The sequence below is a fragment of the Pseudopipra pipra genome, chromosome 9 (assembly GCF_036250125.1).
Source record: "Pseudopipra pipra isolate bDixPip1 chromosome 9, bDixPip1.hap1, whole genome shotgun sequence".
Lineage (NCBI taxonomy): Eukaryota > Metazoa > Chordata > Aves > Passeriformes > Pipridae > Pseudopipra > Pseudopipra pipra.
In genome coordinates, this window is record NC_087557.1 from 15,479,324 (window position 1) to 15,500,242 (window position 20,919).

General features: G+C 38.0%; 1 long non-coding RNA gene across 1 annotated transcript in view; it reads right to left on the reverse strand.

Moving 5' to 3' along the window:
• Positions 1-17,509, reverse strand: part of LOC135418921 (uncharacterized) — a 56,930-nt gene extending 39,421 nt beyond the window's left edge. The window contains exons 1-4 of the long non-coding RNA XR_010432747.1: positions 17,150-17,509; positions 16,788-16,928; positions 5,689-5,840; positions 3,788-5,245 (exon numbers count right to left, since the gene is read on the reverse strand). This is a non-coding gene — a long non-coding RNA (uncharacterized LOC135418921). The remainder of the gene's footprint in view (positions 1-3,787; positions 5,246-5,688; positions 5,841-16,787; positions 16,929-17,149) is intronic.
• Between the last annotated feature and the right edge of the window lie 3,410 nt (positions 17,510-20,919).

The window sequence follows — 20,919 nt, forward strand, 5'->3', positions numbered from 1 at the left end:
ACACTGGAATTTTTAGTTTTGAGAATATTGGAACAAAAATTTTTGATTATTGCCCTTACCCACGTTGAATACTATTCACATTCTTTCTTTCCCATATAAGATTTTGATTTGGCTGCCGTTTTCCAAAGAAATAGCAGGGGGAAAAAATTGTGCCCTGACTTAGTACAGACCTCAGCATGCCATTGGATCTTTTTTCAAGGAGGTTGGCATTCTTAGAGGAACAGAAACTGGGGCACTGGGGATTCTCCTGCCTATTTCCCCGATAAAGCATAGGTGACATATTTATTTTAAGATCTGGATCCCTCTCATAAGGTCATTTAAGCTCCCTGACAGCTTGCTCACTGGAGGTACAAAAAGAATGAACTGCCTGAAGCTGACCTGGAGTATAGGTTGATAAACATGTGTCTTTCTTTTCTTGCTGAGCACCTGTTCATGAGCACCATACAGCTCCCACAGCCACACTACAATTTGAAATACAAGGAATTCCTGGGATAACAAATTATGGAGTAGTATTGTGTTACCTACACCAACCGTACCAGTCCTATACCCTACTCTTTGCCTCCCTTTGCACTGTAAGAAATAGTATATAATACCCACTGCCAGCAGTGTGGAAGAAGGGCTGAAAATGGATTTCTACGAGTTCAGGATTCAACAACTTCTGTCTGCTGAATTGCTGGAATAGTGCTGTTCTGTGCATGGAGAGTCTGGGGATCTTTGGAGAGGTGTGTGTGAGGGATGGTATTGGGCTGGTTGGTGCCTTTGTTCCCAGACAGCAGATGAGAAGCAGATGTGTTCCTTCCCCAAACAACGAGCATTAGGAAGAAGCTCCTTGGCTTGCACAAAGGGAGAGATCTGACTCTTGAGAGTCTACTAGTGAATTTAAAAAGAGAGAAAATAATGACAGATCACAGTGTTGTGCTTTTAAACTCAGTCTTCAGTACTCCCTCTCCCAGTGCCTATATGTGTCAGACCCAGAGACAGTCTTGCTCAATAAATGTGTTAATAGTCTCTGTTCAAGACAGTCAATGCCAGATATGCTCCTGATTTAATTGAAGACTTAGATTACCAGGACATTTAATTTCCTTCTATAAATGATAGTTAGTTCTTTTGGTCATTTTTAGTTCTTCAAGTGAAAGAAATAATGAGCCTGTGAGTAGATTTTATGTCTAGTCTTGAAGGTTTGACTCCAACAGAGCTCCCGCTGTCCTTGATGACTGGAGGGTTGCTGTGCATGTAAGACCCTCAGAATCTGGATCAGTACACTTAAGAATGTGCAAAACTGGTACAACATGCCAGTTGATCACAAAAGGTGGATCAGAGCTATTTTCGTCATTAAGGGACAGGAGCTGCCCTATTTTAGTGCTTGTTATAAGAGCTATTTTTACATGTCAGAGTCTGGATAAGAAATATCTGAAAAATATGATTTTCAATCAGTGTGAAATACCTCCTTAAAATTCCTTAAGTTGGTGATGCACACCCTCCAGGCACCTTTGAAAATGTTGGGGAGAAATTTGCCTCTATTGAAGTCAGTGAGAGTTTTACTACTGAGCTCAACTGTGCTGCATCTTGCAGCTGTCTACTGACTTCAGTCACTCTGAGTTCTCTGGTTGGCTGGCTTATTTAAAAGGTGCAGGAGGAAAAAGACTGTCTAAAAACAATTTTTCCACCAACAAGATGATTACTGACTTATTTTCCACTGTAAACCATGCAAAAGTGTCACAACTCAGTAAAAGGAGTGTGTTCATACATTATTTCTAACATTCTTCATATTTATAATATATATACAACAGAACAGGTTTGCAATTTGACCTTTCTCTGATATTCTAGCGATTTTATCTTATTAAGGGGAAAGGATAAACATAATAAAAGATCTTTTGTACAGGAACGTGCCTGTAATATTCTACCTTAACAGCCCAAATCACCACACCTTGTAACAGTAGCATTACTGTGTCTAGGTTACATCTACTGCTGAACAAAGAACTGTACACGTGGTTTACATTTTCTTCTGGCTTCACTGAACATTTCTACAAGATTCATTTTAATACACTGAGAAATGGCAGTTCCGTAAATGTTTATCATTAATGTACCAAATGAATTAACTATAAAACAACTAAACTAAACGATATTTTGTAGACAACAGTCAGTCAAGGCCTGAAATGCTGACAAATAAGAGATCTAGTGACCATAAGTCTTTTTGACTCTGTCACACAAAATAATTGGTAAGTGTTATGCCTTCATGCTTGTAGAAGAAATAATATGAGGGGGAAAAAAACCCAACAGGTACAGGGTCAGTAATAGCAACCTCATAGAAATACTGTAACACTGTTGACATTAATAATTAAATGTACAAGAAATCTCAATAAATATTAAGTTATTTGCTAAAGAAATCTATGCCAGTGTCTTTTTGCATGTGTGTGAAGACAAACTGATTTATATCAGAGAAATGAGGAATCTATTTTAGTCGACCTTGCTTTTTTCTCCTCCGAGCTGCAGAATTATAAAGCACAAATCTGCTTAAGTTAGGCTTTTTTACATTTATAAAGGGCCACACTTGATTTAGCAATACTATTTTTATGTGTAATGACATGAAATCATTTATTATACATTCTGCTAATCTTCAGACTTACATTTTGACAGGATTAGGAATTTATACAATATGTAGACTTTAGGATGCACATTAAGACTGAGGCACTTCAATACATTTGGTTTTCTGTAAGCCAGGACCGAGTGTTTGAAAAAATCATTTTGTGTTTCGTGCTCTCTGAACAACAAACCACAGTAATCCTTCTGATGGTAATCATATTATTTTCTGTTTAAGATTACATTTTGTTTGTACATTTTTAGTGTCACTTAAAACAAAATTCAGGAGGTTTTCTTTTTAGATATCTTTTAGGAGAAGTGAATATTTTAAGAAAATGACATAGAAACCGAGTTTTCTAAAAGGTATAAACTTCCCAGTATGTATTTTATAAATATTTAAATGAAAGATGATCAGAAATGTATAAATAATTGCGTTAACACTTTACAAACTGTTACTCTGTTCTACAGCTCAGTAATAAATTGATTTCCACACTGAGGGGATTAAAGGACCTAGATTTGATGAATGCAGAAACTGCTTGTTTTTTCTTTTCTTATACATCAAGTTGCATCACTGTTTTTGATACCCAGACCAGTTAAATATGATATTCTATTGAAGGTATATAATGGTAATTGACAAAATTATTTCCTTAAAATATTAATGCAGAAATTTACAATGCTTCATTTTCAATCTGAGAGAAGCTTGTTATTCATTTGCATGAGAATGGCAATTTAGTGTGGCAATAGAAAGCTCCAACTGCATCCCTGCACTTTATTGCCTTAGGTTTGCAAACTGCTTTAACAGCCATCAGCCAAGAAATGTACATGTCATCTGCAAATCACAAATCACAGATCTTGACTCGAGTGATTGCGCAGGGAGAAGTGCTGAAGGGTTCATAGTGGCCAGAACAAGACTTAAAAGTGATGTGAAATAGGGAGCAAAAAGGGCTGCAATTGCCTTGGAGCCTAAAATAGACTGAGCTTCAATGCCATGGAAAAAATCACCAGCTTCTCCATCATTTCTTTAAAGGTCAGAATTTTTGTAGGTGGATTGGGAGTGCAGTGGATTGCAGATGCGTTTAACAGCAGGGTATTTTCCGCTGCCATGACCAGTTAAGGAAGATTTTCAAAAACACATCTGCTGGTAAACAGTTTGGCCCTACTCTGGGTCATCTGCCTTATCTGTGCTCATTGCTGCATGAATTCTTACCTGGATAAAGTCCCAAACCTCACATCAGTCAAAGTTAGGCTTTCAGTACAGTCCATTACATTTTTTAGAGAGGTAACTCCGTGGCTTTCGGTTGGTTTTATGACGCAGGTCTGCTTCTTCACAAATGTATGAGGCACACTGGCAGTAGAGACAAAGCTTGCTCCTTCCCACTTCCTATTCACGTTTCACTCGTCAGAAGGCACAGACATCATGAAAGAATAAATGAAAGGAAAACAGATGACTAGAAGAATAACAAGGCTCAAGGAGAGAATTTATCTGTGTTGCAAAAGGAAGCTGTGTTCCAATACCATTTTGCATCATTTCAGACCACTAATATTATGCAGAAATTGATTTAAGAGGAATTCAAACACAAATTGCCTGCAAACTGATGTGGAAGGCAGTAAATCCATTTTCCTTTTCAATCTCTCTCACTCTGCAGGTGACTAAATGCCCTTGGTTTAAGATTTCTCTTCTTCCACTCTGTTGTAATAGAATCTGAAGTTCTGTTTGGAACTGGAGAGGTTAAAAAATAATCCTCTTTATTAAATGGGTGAACCAAAATGCAATTAAATAGACAAAGATCTTTGCAGGTTGGGTTTTATGCTGGAGAGTGTCTACACTTTACACATATTTGTATGATACTTAAATATCTCTAAGTAATTTAACTTTTCTAAATGTTTATTAGTCCATGGTGAATGCACTGGATCCTCTTCTGGGATCAAGTTATGAATTTATAAGAAGTGTAAAGTATTTAGATAGTTTCAAACATATTTCAGAGCACTTGTAACATCTGGGGAATGAATTCTACTTGGCTATTCTACTGTTAACTTCAGAGAGAAATGTAGGCAGTTTAACCAGCTGAGATTCTTTGTACCAGTAATAGCTGAGCCTCTTTGGCTAATGGTTATTATGAAGAGGGTGTTGTTTCTTTTGGAGTTCCTTCCCTCCCAACTTACACCAGACAGAAACGAGCTTCTGGAAGAACTGAAAATTCTTCTTGACATACTCTCCTTTGAGCTGAGACATTGGGAGAGCCTCAGAAAGCAAATTAACTAAGAGAGGCAGAGAAAAGATAACTTAATGAATGCACTCTTAATGAAATCCTCTGCCTTGGTTATGAAAAGACATTTTGCCAGGGCAGTCTACATCTATGCAATCACTACATCTAACTCAAGAGGCTTGTGGTTATGTCTTCCAAAATAGCTCTCAGAGTGCATCTGAAAGATTTGTCTGCACACTTATCATTTGAAGGTTATGGTGTTCACACCTTTGACTTGAATTTGCAGTTTAAAAAGAACAATGCCATATTTTTGTTCAGTTTTTTTCTCACCTTGTGTTCATCTCCAGTGGCAACTGCTTTTTCTACTGCAGCCCATCACCGGGGGGCTTATAACACCGATCAAAGTCAACAGGTACCCCAGAGAACCAAGCATTAGTTTTTAACATAACTGGGAAGCACTGCAGAAAAAGCAGAGGAAAGAGAGAAGGGAAGGAAACCAGAGCCACTGGTACTTCAGCACTTAGTAGGAAACTTTATCTCAGCTGACTGAAGCCCTCATCTGTTTGATACAGCCCAGGTTTGCAGCTCAACCTGGGTTTCAGAGTTCCTTGACAGTTTTAAGTGTCCTGCATTTTTTAACAGATGCTGCTGCCACACTGCGGAAGAGCTATGATTGTACATTACTATGTTCCCCCTTTGTTTTCACTTACCCAACATGGAGAGATTTCCTTCCTCTTTTTTAAACTCATCTGACCATTTAGACATCTTAACAGAAAACTGTGTTGCTTCTGCTTTTGTACTGAAGCTATCTGTGAGGATCATAAGCCTATAAGCCAAGGACAACTTTCTCACCTAGCTCTTTCTCAGGTAAATCTCCTTTGCCTTATCTGGCCATACTCACCAGCTCTTCTCCACTAAACTGTCATGAGTCCTGAGGGGAGCACAAAGCATGTTCAGTGAGGAGGGAAAAGAACTCATGTTCTTGTAGAGGCAGTTATCCTCACATGCTTTGGTTGTGATGTGGGCCTCTGCTGCACAGAAAGTTCCCTGCACCTGTACAGGAAAACAGGAACAGAGAAAAGAGAACTGAATGAGCTGGAAACACTGAAAGAGATGAGCAAAAATGTCAGAGATATAGGCTAAGAAATAGAGATAGGGATGGATGCATCCCAAGAACTGAATGGGACTGATGAGCCCTCAGTGACATAGGAAGGTGAGAACACTATCGTTCCAACTAACAGACAGTGACTGACCATAGCCTGATCCCTATGAAAACTTTCTAAAACTTTTAGAGTTCATAGTATTTGCACGTGTATTTTCAAATTCAGTCAAATGGCTTTTTGAGGAGAGAATAATACAGTGTGAAATCAGTCTCACTGCAATTCAATTTTGATGGCACTTCTGAATCTTTGCTTTCCTTCTCCCTCTCTTCCTCAATATCCTCCTGGCCCAGTAAGACAATTCCCCCTCAATATCTGTTAACAAGGAAAGGCAGTCCATTTCATGACTTCTTGTTCCTGATTTAAACTCAATAGTACCAAGGGGATAACAGTAACAACACCATTATCAGTGGTTGATTCCTCTGTGTTTGAACAGCATAGATGTCAGAGGGCAACCTATAAGAAGGTCTGTCATTGTTGGGAAAAAACAGATGGATGAAATATCTGAGTTGATGCTCTTTTCTTCTTTCCCTTCCAACAATTATCTAAGGCAGCTACTGAGACCTAACTACTAAGGATCCATGCAAATATCTCCTGTGCTTGTCTGATCAATGATTCAATAGGCAAAGAGGGGCCTTTTTTCCATGCTCATCTTTGATTTCTGCACAGAACTATGCTAAGCTTGTGTTTCTCAGATGAAAGCAAGTGGTACAGTTTATGCTAAAATGACAAAACAATTTGAAGGCGAATGTGTATAACGGAGAGAAGAACTTAAGCACATGGTTGACGTTATTACGTTTATTTCTCAGTGAGACCTGTCTTTTCATGACACTAATCAAAAAACTGGGTCACCTCACAATGGTAATTTCCTAGGAATCTTGAAATTCATGAGTCAATTTGATCCCTTTTTAGCTGAACATTCACTAAGCACAGTGAGGCTGGTGGAGCTCAGCTAGCTCATCAGACTTGTCATCGACTATATGTGAAGAGTTTATATCCTTAATGGGATCAAAGGTTTTATCAGTGATCCTTCGTAAATGTAAACAGATGAAATATTTCTCTATCAGCATTGATTCCACACCTGACATTCCTTCTGTTGATCAGTTAACGGTTATTGTCCATTATAAAATCAGAGACAAGGAGGGTTTATTAATTTCTTAACAACCAAGAGCCATGCTAAAGAGCACTCCCCACTCTCCCCTTGTTTGAATCCATCTTGCAACAACTGAATATTAATAACATCATTTGCCATTGCCATGGACAGATTTAATATAATGCTAGTCTGGACATTATGAGGAACTTTTCAAAATATTGCATGGTTTTAAAATGCAGATCTCCCTTTAAAGTCAAATAGAAGTCAGTCAGCTAAAATCCTAGTCATTCTTCAGAAATTTAGAACTAGAAAGGTCTCCAGACAAGGATTTGTGAAATTAAAGCGCCATGCACTTAGCCTTTTTTGTCAACACAAAATTATGCTCTTCTTTAGTGTCTTTTAGTGTTAACTCTGAATATTCCCCTGCAGATCTGTGCAATTGAGAATATTCTTGGGAATATGACACATTTCTGAAACATGCTACAGCTATCAATGAATTAAGACTCATCACATTCTTCAGCTGTGGGATATTACCCTTGTTTGGCATAAGGACAAACAAGGTGATGGAAGTGATTTGCCTATAGTATTACAAAATTACAGCAACAAAGAAAAACAATCCCATTTCAGTGAATTATTTTTAGGGGGGCGGAAGCTTACCAAAAGAAACATTTCTAGAAATAAATTATGCTGTAATAGGATGTAGTTAAATTATAATAAAAAAGAAAAATGTTTCAAACCCTATAAAAACAAAGGAAAAATATCTGAAGTCAGACAGAATTTTTCATTCAACCTCAAATGAAAGGTTTTCTTAGGAAATTTTGATTCAGCAAAAATAAAAAATACATCTCTCTGAACTGCATAAATTACCTGCTGCAAGAGTGACCAAACCTGGAAACACGGCAAACAATATCAATTTAAAAAGAAGAAAGGACATTTCAACCTAGATAGAATCAGACCAGTTTCTCCAGGCAGAGCATGAGTAACTCAGTCAGGTTCATGCAAGTCAGTCAGAGCCACAAATGTAGAAGTGAGCCTCTGGGCTTAATATGTAAGAGTTGATCCCTTGTCCCTAAATCAGCATCAGCATTGACAGCTGGATCACCAGGAGTATGTCTGCACAGCACAGTGCAGGCTGGACAGAGATACCGCAAGAGCACTGACCCAGGACTGGGACGGTACCGGCTAAATCTCTCAGCTGACTGGGGGCAGCCTTATTCAGCTAGGCAGAGCAAGAGCCATCCAGAGACTGCGGACCTGCAGCAAAAGCCATTCAGAGATAGCTGGTGGGTCTCTGCACAGGAAGATGTTTTGCTGTCCAGACCTTTCCAGCAGAAATAACCAGTAATTCTTTGGGTGGTATTCTACAGTTCGTGAGTCCTGTCATCACTGGGCTGATGCACAGAAGAGAAAAACAAAGCATAAATCAAAATGAGGCTGAGATCAACATATTATTAGAGATGAGATTATCATTGTTAAATTTGAATTCAGAGGAAGTTAACACTCACCTCACAGAGCCAATGTAAAGAAACTAGCTCTCCCCGAAATCTCCAGTAAAGATCTTCTACTGATGGCCTGACTGTACCAACACTTACTGCATGTACTGATGACTAATGTAGATAATATCTCTAAATACAGGGAGTGTTTCCCCATTTGATGAACAAATATGAACTATTGAAGGAACAGGTCTCAGCACTGCAAACCCTTCAGAGCAGACTCTGCGTTCTTCCTCAGGCACAGTACATCCTGACGGGTTTATGCATTAATAAGAATAAACAAGGAGAAAAGTTTCATGCTTCACCTTACCAGGTTGTTAATTGAACATATGTATCAACATTTCATCATTAACAAGTGTCCTTCTCATTCAATGCTTTGGAAGTAAAAGCCATAGCACAAAACCACTAAACGAACAATGTTTTTCTCACTTCTGCCTTGCAGATAATAATATAAAATAATATAAATAAATAATAATGTAAGTATATAACTGTCTTGCAATGCTTATGCTACACAACTCCAGCATGTGACCTGTTCCACTGAAACTATTGTATCTTTGGTTACAAGCTGGGAAATTTGAATTACTACTTTGGGCACATTTTTGAAACAGTGAAACTTAATCTTAGGAGTTTCACTGGGGAATCTTTTTACTGAGAAGTCACTGGATATAAAAACCTGCCCTGCTTTCTTTCCCGTCCCACTAAGTAGACTAACTTCTGAGGTAGTGACACTCCTTCACTTGCTTTCCTTCTGACTCCATGTCTTTTCTATTCCAGCAAACTCACATCTAAGGGGATGGCCGCTGCCATTTCTCTTGACTGCTATACAAGAAATGAACACCACTTTTACTCCCTCCTAAATCCATTTTCTGAGAAGGCATGCTTATCTAGCCACCTGCACTGGGAGAACTCCAGACTGTATACGCAGTATATGGAAGTGACTGATGGGAGCACAGGTCACGAAAATGCTCCAGCGCATTTCTCTGCCATATTTCAGTGGCATGTTTGTGTTACAGTTATTCTGATTGCAAAAGTCTTAAGGGATAAGGATTATTTAATTATGCTCAAAAGTAGCTAAGGCTTTGATGAAGTCACTGGTCATATGCACTGCCTAGTTCTGATGAATACTTTTCAAAAAGAGTATCAAAAAGTTTGAAATTTTTCTCCTTCCTTAAAGGAGGAAAATATAGCTTCTATTGACACACTTTTGGATCATACTGTGTACATGTGTAGTTATTAAAAATGCATCAGGAGCTAGTAATGATCTAGAAAAATATATATATTCAAAATATAGCTCTCTGATGGTGGAAGTTATAACTAAATCAAGTATCCAGAAAGAGATAGATGAATTCTGTTTTGAAAAAAGGTGCATATTTTAAACATTGAAGAACAATAGTTTACCATGGTGTTCTATGTTATGATGTCTTTGTCACTAAGCCATTTTTTTGTCAAAACCGAATCTTTTTTTTCCCTTTTTTCCAAAGGGGTAGCTCAGCAGACAGGCATTCAACCCACAAGTCATTTTGGTGGCCTTCTTTTTCCAAGGATAAACTTTTTTATGCAGCTGTGCTACCTACAGATAAACCAGGTCTTGTGATAAACTCTGTGTCCACTGTGCATTCACACTGCAGTTGATCTTTGCATGGACTGACTGTAATGGCTATTTTTCTGGGAAAGGGCCAGACCACAGTGTCACCCTTTGTGACTGGACTGATTGGTCTTTATAGCTCTGTCTCAAGATCAGTCTCACAGGCACAGTGAGTCAAGGCAGTACTGGGAACCAAAAAATTCTATAGACACTTCTAAATACAAAAGTCCAGCATGAGATAAGGGTCACACTATCTATTCACCTCTCAGAGACTAGGTTATTCAAGGATTAATTTTCCTGATTTAAGTTGTTTAATGAGACACAATAAATTACAGAATCCAAGAAAAACAGGCAAAATTCCACACTGAGTAATAAAGGACTGAAGTTTCATTTGCAGAAGATTATGTTTTAACCTTACAGCAAATGTGTTTGTACACACCTTTTTTCCAGTACTGCCTTTTCCATGGTATTATTCTTTCACTTTAACCTGTTCCTAAGCTGGGATGAAGTGTCCTTACGTGAGTCAGGAGCCATGGAGAACACTTATGTTTATGCAACTATGAAATTCCAGCCCAAACACAGGAGTCACCATTAACAGGAATGCCAGAATCCCCCAGCAATGGCAGCCATGTATTTACCATGCTCCATATCAGAAGAGGTAATGGTTATAGCACCACTGCTCTGAGTGACAGCAAGCACAGCATGTATTTTGTCTCACATACCTTATACCACATAGTCACCTCCAAGAGAGATGTTTTTGGGGATGCAGTAATACAGGACACAAGCAGGGGAACAGGGTTACCCTGGATGGTCTACTCAGCAGCTGAAAGTGAGGGTCATGTCTTGCAATGGCCAACGCGTCTGTGCAAGCGCCACTAATGGCAAAAGAACAGTGCAGGTCAGTGCCTGAGTACGGGACTGAAAATCTACGGACCTTTGTAACGCTCTAGGGAGTTCTCAGACAAACTCTCCCTCAATATGTGTCCCTGTGCTGGCTGGAGAACAGTTAGTTCTGAAGCATCAGTTCGCCCAAGTGGTAGAGCTGTACTGTGGAGTTGAGAGAAAAGCAGTGTAAGCCTGCATACAAGCAGTGCTCACAGACACACCAGAGCCAATTCCGACACAGAGGAGAAATGACAGAAAGACTAATATGGGCTGGAGAAGAAGTGTAGAAACTTCGTAATATCTAATATGAGACTTGCAACCCTTGGCACTGCGAAGGAAGTGGGAGAGAAGTTGTCTGCAAGGCTAAGACTGCTGCAAATGAAAGAAGGTGTACCATTAGCAAAGTGATACCAGAATGTCAGTTTTGTAATGTAAGCTTTGAGTTCTGGGGACTTCCCATGTTTATTTCATTCAACTGTAATGTCCACGTCCCAAAAAATGGGGGGAAAAGTGCAATCTTGGGGGGAAAGCTAGGGAAAAGAACTTCTGCTATTTCCTTTTTTTCCTCTCTCAGCTTGGTTTCCTCAGTTTTGTAATGTCCAGTGAGATCAGGAGGTACATGTGCATATCAAGAAAAGGTTGTGTCAAGGGCAAAAAATTTGATGAATTGCCTAGTTACATACATTTAAACCTGCTAAATGAGAAAAGAAGTAAGATTAAGAGTGTCCTGATGAACAGAAAGATAGAGAGGTCATATAACATTCACAAAAGAGTGACAGTAATTTCATTAGAGCACTGGAAAAAATATACTGAAAAACAAGTAGACTGTTAAGCATACTCTATCCATTTCACATCACCACTGACCTCAATAAATTCTTGCAACTCAACATGACTGTTTCTTTTGTGAAGTATAGTCATCATCTCTTGACCCTTTCTTTAACAAATTTATTTTTGAAGTAGATAAAAAATACAAAGATGTGCTTTCAAAAAGGTAAAATAAACACACTGCCAAATTGAGCACTGGAGACTTGATTGCTTCCTAGCTTAGTGCAAGGAAAGAATATGATTTACCAGGAAGTCGATAACACCAGAAATTAACTCCCGGAGAAAAGTTTTCTTAAAAAAAGAAAAAAGTATGTGCATATGCAAATCAACATCTTTATATTTGCATGGCATTCCACTTCAGTTCAGCTAAACACGTGACAGTGAGCAAAATAGTCTTATCCATGGCTCACTGCTTTGAATATCAAGCTGTAAATCACTCAAGAACATTTGCTTTCCATATTTCTGTCACAAGATTTCCAATTCTTTGATTGAACTGGGGAAAAAATATTGCTAGAGAGGGCACATACACTTTTTCTTTTTTTTTTTCCTACTTTCTCTTTCCCTTCTCTGCTGAAATCACAAGGTGTGGATATAACAAAAAAATCCAAAAAAAACCCCAAAAAAACCCTGCAGCCAAAAGAACAACAAACCAAAAAACCTAAAAGCAAGTAAGAGTCATTAACAATTTTTTAATTTAAAACCTAAACTCCAGTTTCTCAAACCAGCAATTGGATTGGAAATTGGTTTATATTTAGACTGTAAGCCCAATGTTATGTAACTTTATCTTCCCTATTTACTCTACGTTTTAGAAAACTTTCCATGATTAAATAGGCTACTTTGGCAAGACAAAAAAAAATGAGTGAATAAACAAAATACACACATACACACGAGCTTGGTAATACCTAAGAATCTCACAGGTAATTGTGACTTGTTTTTTCTGACACAGGAGCTACTTTTGTCCTCATAATGACACTGAATTTTCTGTGAAATTGTGTCTCACATAATCAGTATTTGGCTTTTTAGCCCATAGTGGCAACAGAGAATCTCAGAATTGCTACAGAAACACAAAACTAAGGTATTTTGGTTATTTTACCACATAGTCCAAAGGAAAACAATTAGCAAACAGACATATAACACTTACTGACTTACACTCACAGACTTTTCTGTGCAGCTCACTTTCCATAGCTCAGTCATGGCCACGCATGCAAGATAAAACTCACTTTCAGACAGGGCATGCCAGCTCTGTGCATTTTGGCAACCACTGGTGCAACACACAGAATAGATGGGCCCAGAAGAAGCATTTACTGGAACTTCAGAGACATAAAGACATTTGGAAGGCAGCTGTCAGATTTTTTTATGTGCGTGGGATGTCAGGAAAAACTGGGTTTGTGTCAGTCAAATTATCTTGTTCATCAGTCTTTTAGGAAATACACTGAGAAGCCTAAAACAAGATGTTGAAAGAGATGGTGTTACTTCTTCTGTGAAATGAGGGGTTGTTTTATGTAGCAAATCTGACAATGAATTTCCAACATGAAAGAATCCGCTTACTACATCTTAGCTACTTTACTTGATCCAAGGTTTTAGAATAACCTGAGAGTGTCAATCAGGAAGAAAACAATATAAAAAGACTTGGTAGAAACTCAGAAGTTCTATCAGGCAAAGTCAAATGAAAGCAACCAGAAGGATCAACACATCAAGTTGGCTTTTTCTTTCTTCTCCCATCACCTACTGCAGCTCTTCCTCGAAACTGGTGGTTCTAATTTGACAAGTAAAAAAAAAAAAAAGAAATCACTGTTGACTTTCAGATCATTTCAGAAACATACAGTCCAGCTGTGTCCACATAGAAACCAATTAAGTGAAAAAAGAGCATCAGAAGGGTAACTTCCTTCTCTTGGACAAAGTAGGAAGGAGGTAGGGATGAAAGGATGCTCCTTTCACCAGCAAGCATCACACTTGTCAACCTAACTTTTACTTCTCTCTCCTGAGCATGCTCATAAAAGAGCCATCCAGCCAAGGTATCAACATTTAAAAGGTGTATCATTCCTCTGCAGTAAGCAGTTTCATTTGTAGTAACATTTACATCTTTTCCTCCTGGTGTGAGCTGGCATCATATTTACTGTGCAGGTACAAATAATGCTTACAGCAAATGAGAGACCCTAAATACAGAAAATGGAGAATTATAGTTTTGACAGATAAAAATGGAGAACTTCCACACAGGATATGATGAAGCTGGTGGAGATATTGATATAACTTATGGTACTTAGAATAATGACAACAGTCTCAATAAAAAGCTAAAAGTCTAAAGAAATAACAACAAGAACTTCATGATTTCTTGTTTAAATGCTCTGTTCTGCAACATGTCAGATAATAGAACAAAAGGTTAACCCCAGCAACCATATTTCCCAGTAGTCCTACCAAGCTCCATAACCACCAGGAGCAATCTCTCTATTTCCCACTTATAAAAGGAAGTGATAACCAACATTTAGGCCACTCCTCATTTCAGCAAAACACTCTGGAGTTTATTAATGTTTCCTGCCACCACCTAATTAGATTCTGTGCTTAAAAAGCTAGTTTCATCTGTATCAGTATAGAAAGAACACTTTAGGAAAGCTTTCCTGATGTGCATTTTCTCTTGGGTTCAGGAAAGAAGGAAACTTTATTTGTCATCATGTACTGATCTCACTATTCTCAAAAGTATTTTCATACGAGGACAGAGAGGCACTCAGGGAAACTTGGTGAAATGAGACAACTTTTCAATTCTTGTAGTGTACTTCATCCACAGTGAAACAGTAATAAATACTCATCAAAGAATGCTCATTTGTGTTCATATCAACAGATAAAAAATAGCAGTTGCTTTTAACTACTACAGATCCCTGGGTGACTCTTCAGTTTATTTACAGTCTCTCATGCATGCACTTTCCTTGTATGTCTCATGTCCAAAACTTCAAGCACGACACGAAAAAATAAAGACAAACGTGCTCTTCTTGCTGGGTCTAGTATCCACCTATTCACATCAAACCTCACTTGCAATTGTCAGAGCAACTTTCAGAGCAAGGTGGGGGATGCTGGACTTGTGGTGGGACAGGAGCTCTCATGAATTGCTACTGGCAGCAAGCATGAAACAGGTAAGACCTTACTGGTGAGTTTAAACAGCTGGGATTCAGATATATTGTCACAGGATGCTGGGAGGCTCCCTGGAAACAGCTTCCCTGTAAAGAATACAGCTGAGGACAACTTTTTTTCAAATACAGTAGTTCTACCACTTTTACAAAACACTTAAACTTTGATTCTTCAGGCCAAAGATTAATCTCTCTTCCAAGCTTTTCTTTGTATTTGTTGCCTTTAGGAAAGTAAAGCAAATGGCAATAAAAAGCACTTACTCAATTCAGTGATTCAGCCAGCAGGCCTTGGTCAATCTGAGTAAAGCCTCAACTAAGTTAACAGAGAAATCTTGGATCAGGGGCTTATACACCTGCTCTTGTTCTTAAATGGTATGTTTAATCTGCAACTTTCCTGTAATCTTCAGAATTATCTTAAATTGCCCATTAGAAAGGTTAATGTTTAAAAATTAAAATAACTGTTAAATTCAAAAATCCACAAAAAAAAAATCCTTCATCATTCATTGGATAATAATTTTAACAAGTAATTAAACCACCATAATGCCACCATAATTATTCTCTTGTATTATTCAGCCTATACTCTTCTTTCAGTCCTTTTGTGCTAGTTAATGGTAATACAGTCTGTCATTCCCCTCATCTAATCCTTTTTTAATCTTCTTTTTTTTTTAACATATATCTTAACTTCCAAAATAAAGTATTATAAGAAAGAACTACTTAGCCTACTAATACAAAAATAACCTCTTTCCTTTGAAAATTGCAGCATTTGTATCCACATACCTTGCAGAAAACCTAAAGTATAAAGTTTGGGAAAGCAGGTTTTCCAAGATCACAACATACCATTGGTTAAAAAAATAGTATACATGCCTATAAGTACATTAACAGCTGTGCCCACTTGCCAACCCATTTAAGGTTATACACAAAGAGAAACACAATCACGCTTTTTCACTTCACTGCAACCTTAGAGTTTAGCTTTAAATGATTTCTGAGGAAAGGCTTCCTGCAGACTTTTCACTTAAGTAGTTGTAACTACAACTGCAAAACACTGTTGACTGGTGGACTCCAGAGACTTGTTCATTACCTGTCATTAAATGTTTTAAAGTTTGCATAATTGATCCAGCCAATAAGTCATCATTGATTTATAGGGGTCTGTGCTGAAGAGTTACTCATTAAAAATTCATAACACTGGTATGTGTCTTTACAATCCATTAGCTGTTTACGTACCCACAGTCCTAAGATTGATTGACCTTGGACTGAGATTCTCATGGACTCTGCTTTTTTTTAAAAAAAACTCTTTTTTTCCATATTTTTTACATAAGCCCACAGTACAGAAAAGCAATACTTCAGTCTTCTCCCTTGACAACTATACTTTGATTTTTCTCCTCTCCATCAAAATTGAAACTTTACTTGAAATAATGAATAAATAAAGCATACTCCATAAACAGCTTTCCACTATTATTTAAGCTTGCGAGCTGTGCTCTGTTAGTCTCCTTTCCCCACCATCAGATTCAAGTGTGTAAATGTTCTAAAAGGCTTTGAATGTTTTATGATGATTTCAGGGAATGATGGAGTAATAGCTGAAGAGCGAAGCTATTAGTTTTAATATTTATATTGAGTGCTCTGAAACATTAATGTGACAGGATGTAAGATCAGAGCAGCGGGACATATTTACTTCACAACCACTGCCACGTGGCAAAAATATTTATTTTCTGAAGCTCTGAGTCCAATCTTTTTTTTTCCACAAAAATTTAAAGTTCAGATTGATCTACATATTAGCTTTTTCTGAACTTCGTATTTATTTTTTAGGAACTAAAGATTGATTACTCTTTTGGATATAACTTACTTCATTTAGGCAGAACTCATGTATAACGATGTTGGTGTTGGCGGTGCACCTCAATCTCTGTACAGAAGTTTTCTAAAGCTGTATTAGTTTACCAGCTCATCTCTCTCTCCCTGACTGCTGTGTATTCTTCCCATAGAGCACCTTAGAGGAAAGAAAAACAGTCATTTGTTAATAAAGTAATGGGATGGGCTCCAGAGCAGAATCATCGTTAAAAGGTTGTTTCATATTGTCTTCCAATATTTCATGCATGAAGTAAGCCAACCCTGTAAATGTCCTAAGTCATTGTGCTTGGTTCTTCTGTTCAAACTAGCAAACATATTAAGGTAAGTGATCTTAATTACCAAGGGTCAAACAGTGCTCACCCCACTTGTGTGGTTCTCATGGTCTTCAGTGAACAAGTAAAGGAAGTAGGATGAGATCCCCAGGGAGAAATCTTCCTATCAGATTTGCAGAGTGGATCCGATATAAGTGGAACAAATGATGACTTATTGCTGCTACATTATGAAAATGTGATTTCTCCAGATGCCTCCACGTTGTGTGTAAGGACTCCACAGGCTGATACCACCGCCAGGAAGCAGTTCACAGATCTCCAGCTGAAGAAACAGTTGGGTCTATTCGGTACATTTTAGCCAGATGCAATGAATGTGGCCTTCAACTACATTGAGTAGGCTTCCAAGAACAGCAGCACTGGGCAGAAAATGAAGCCTGCTCCTTAGTGAGGCATAAGTGAGGTTACCAGTATACCATTACATTGTTCACCAGAGTCCTCTTTATGCACCCTACTATACAGTCATGGTGTGCAAGAGGCTTACAGGGACTGGAGAGCTGGGCTGGTGGGATGTGGAGATGCAGAAATTTATAAACACTCCATTGCAAAGTTGACTAGAATGGTTTGTTATGTCCTTTCCCAACCTTGCCTTTCCAGAAAGACAAAAAGAGGTCCCTAAAGGTCTCGGTTATCTCTCAAACATTTCATTAGCTTAAATAACTTCTGACTTGGTGACCTCCTTTCCCAGCTACCTTCCAAACCATACCCACAACAGAAGCAGCCAACAGAAGCGTTCATCAGAGCATCCTGTAGTCAGTTCCAACAGGGCAGAACATTCAGCATTTTCTTCTGGATGTATATTTCACTGACCTTCATGTCTAATGATACATAAATGTCAGTTTATCCTCCACCATTATTTTGAATATTCCACTAATTGCATCAATCCCCTATGCTTTACAGACATCTATAGTTACAAGTGATCATTGTTTGTCTTTCCCACATCTGCTTCTGTTCTTAACTTGCTTATGTTGTTAGGAGGAAACACAATTTTTTTCATAATTAACCGAATCATACAATGCACAAACAGCTGAGAATTTTAAATATACTTAAGGGGAAAAATAAACATGCTATCTGCACCTGTGTACACAGCTACTCTACAATTTCTTGGCCCTCTCTGCATTCATTAGAGAAAATAATTTACAAGTGTCTACTTCTAGTTCTCTGCTTAGGAACAGTTTTTCAAGAATGTTAGAGAAGACTTTCTACAAGAAAAAAAATAGAAATGAGTGTAGCAAGCATAGAGAGAATGATTTACATAATTGAATATGTGAAAGTCACATTCTGACCCACGGCTGCCACAGCTTTTTGGAAAGGTAGAAGGAAAATGATGCAGTCTAGGTTTTTCTGCCCTTGCAGAGCTCCATTAAAACACATTGTCCATCAAGGCAATTCTTCACCTTGTACCAGAGCAGATATCACCACCACACTGTACAAAAGGGCATAGAAAAGAGCAGGGGCTGCTATTTCAACACTGAGATCAAAGCAGAGAGCAAGAGAAAGGCAGGCTGTGATGAAATCGGCACCTAGTCTTCTACCAGGGATGTTCCTCTGGACCAGAGTGTGGCACACCACAGCCTGTAGCAACAGCACCCACAGACTCAGTCTTCTCCTCACAAAATAAGACATTTCCAGCAGGAAAGGATCTGACAGTCTTCTTTAGCAAGGGGTTTCCACACAAGTCCTGGAATCACAAATTATATTGTTTTCTCAGTGGGATGTTCACTGACTACTGACTCACAAATGCCAATTTTAATTTACAAACTTCATGTTCAGCAACATTTCACACATGGAACATGGTGAAAAGTGCTTATTGCCATATGAAGTCTGTGCCTGGGATGTTGGGGGAAATGAGTGCAATTTTACTTAAAAAGTGTCTAATTCATCCCTATTATTACTCCACAGGTATTGTCTGAGTAATGGGGTCATTGTTAAAAATTCTGCTTCAAGAACTTGCTTATTTGCTTTTTTTCATACAGATAAACATTACACAGCCCACATCAGAAGAAATATTTTGTTATTTACTACAAGCTAGATAGCAGTGATGTACACAACTGAGTACAGGCATGTCCCTAATTATCAGGAATGTGAGTTGGTATATAGTCTGCATGATATACAAATGGTGACAAGTTTGTTTTCAGAGTGTAAACTTTTAAAAACCACCATAAAGACCCCATAAAAATATGACTTTGACTAGAAAAAGATGTAAGCTGCATAATGCCTACATGGGTATTTTTCCTCAGAGATCAGGGGAAATATGACAAGTATGACTGCTATTATAGTTATATAGCATACTCCATTTAGCAGTGATATAGCAGAACTGTGAAAGCATATCCTAAGGTATTTTCACTTCATGCATTTGACATTGATATTAGTTATTGCACTTAAGATACATTGGGCTGTTTATTGCTGACTGTTTCCCCTAACTGAGAATGTTAACCACAGCAGAGCAATATTTGATGTTACAAATTATTTAGCTTGCTACTCTTCATTTTCCTTTTAGTATGCAATTATTTGTTTGGTTTCACTGAGCAAATGAAATTTCAAGGGCATTTCAAGGAAAATAAATAAAGTACAACCCAAAAGGGTTTTTTTTTGTTTGTATTCTGCAACAGCACTGGATCATGCATATGTATGAATCAACAAAATAAGGTTAGCTAAGAAATTGGAAATTGCACTCCACACTAGAGCATTTTTCTTGCTCTAGAGATCTTTGCTATGGATTTGAAGGACTAATAAAAAATCAGCAGCATGACTGGAACAGATGTTTTTTATGGACTCAGCTTGTTAATAGTCTTTTTAGCTTCTCCTAAGGACTTAAAGCAAGTTCATCCCTTGTCCTGAATATTTGAGATGATGTTAACATTGTCCAAAATGTACACTAACAAGCAGCAGTGAGAAGCTAAGGTCTTACATGTGGTTAGGAATAAAAATTCAAAACATTGCTGTGAATGTGATGAAACCCCAAAGTGGGCAATGTTACAAAAGAGAAAAACTAACTTATTGATCATATCAAACCCACACAGTGTCATTCTCTTGAAGGGAAGACAGGCTGGTAAAATACTTCAATGCACTGTACTACATGTATTTCAAAAACAAGGAGTCATTACAACTGAAGAAATTCCCTTTATATTTAAGTCATGATTCACTTCTGTATACAGTGAGAACTGAAACAACATGGGCCAGATCCACAACCAGTGTAAAGCATCCAGGCTTTACTGGCTCCAGTGGCACTGTGTCAATTTGTATTTGCCATACAGGCTTTGCATTCTCATTCTAGGTAGTGAATTTCTGCAGGTAGAAAACAGAAATGAGAATACTTGGGAAAATTAGAAATCAGTCTTTGTCACAGATGTTTCACTGGTCACATAGTATTTTGTATACTCTGTTGCTGGTTTATTCATTCATTTTTCTGCCATTTCCTATGTTCCCCACAAATTCATATCTACCAGATATTGTATGTGTTGTTCATTACACTAGGCTCTGAGAAGGCAGGAATCACCCTAGGATTTGTCATTTTATCCCGCATTTTATCTAAGACTCCAGAACAATGGTGCTAAACAGTAACACCCAGACAAAAACCCAATCACTGGATTAAGAAACTGCAGAGGTATAATTTACTTCTCAGTCTTAGAGAAAGAAGAGAAAGGGAAGCTTTGTAACACTTAGGGAGCATTTGACTAAATGGTACTTGAAAAATTTCAGAATTCCAGCTTATGACCTTTTTTTTTTTTTTTAAACACAGAAGCACTAAACCATTACAGGCATTGGACATTGAGTATTCTAATGTCATTGCTCTGTCAGATA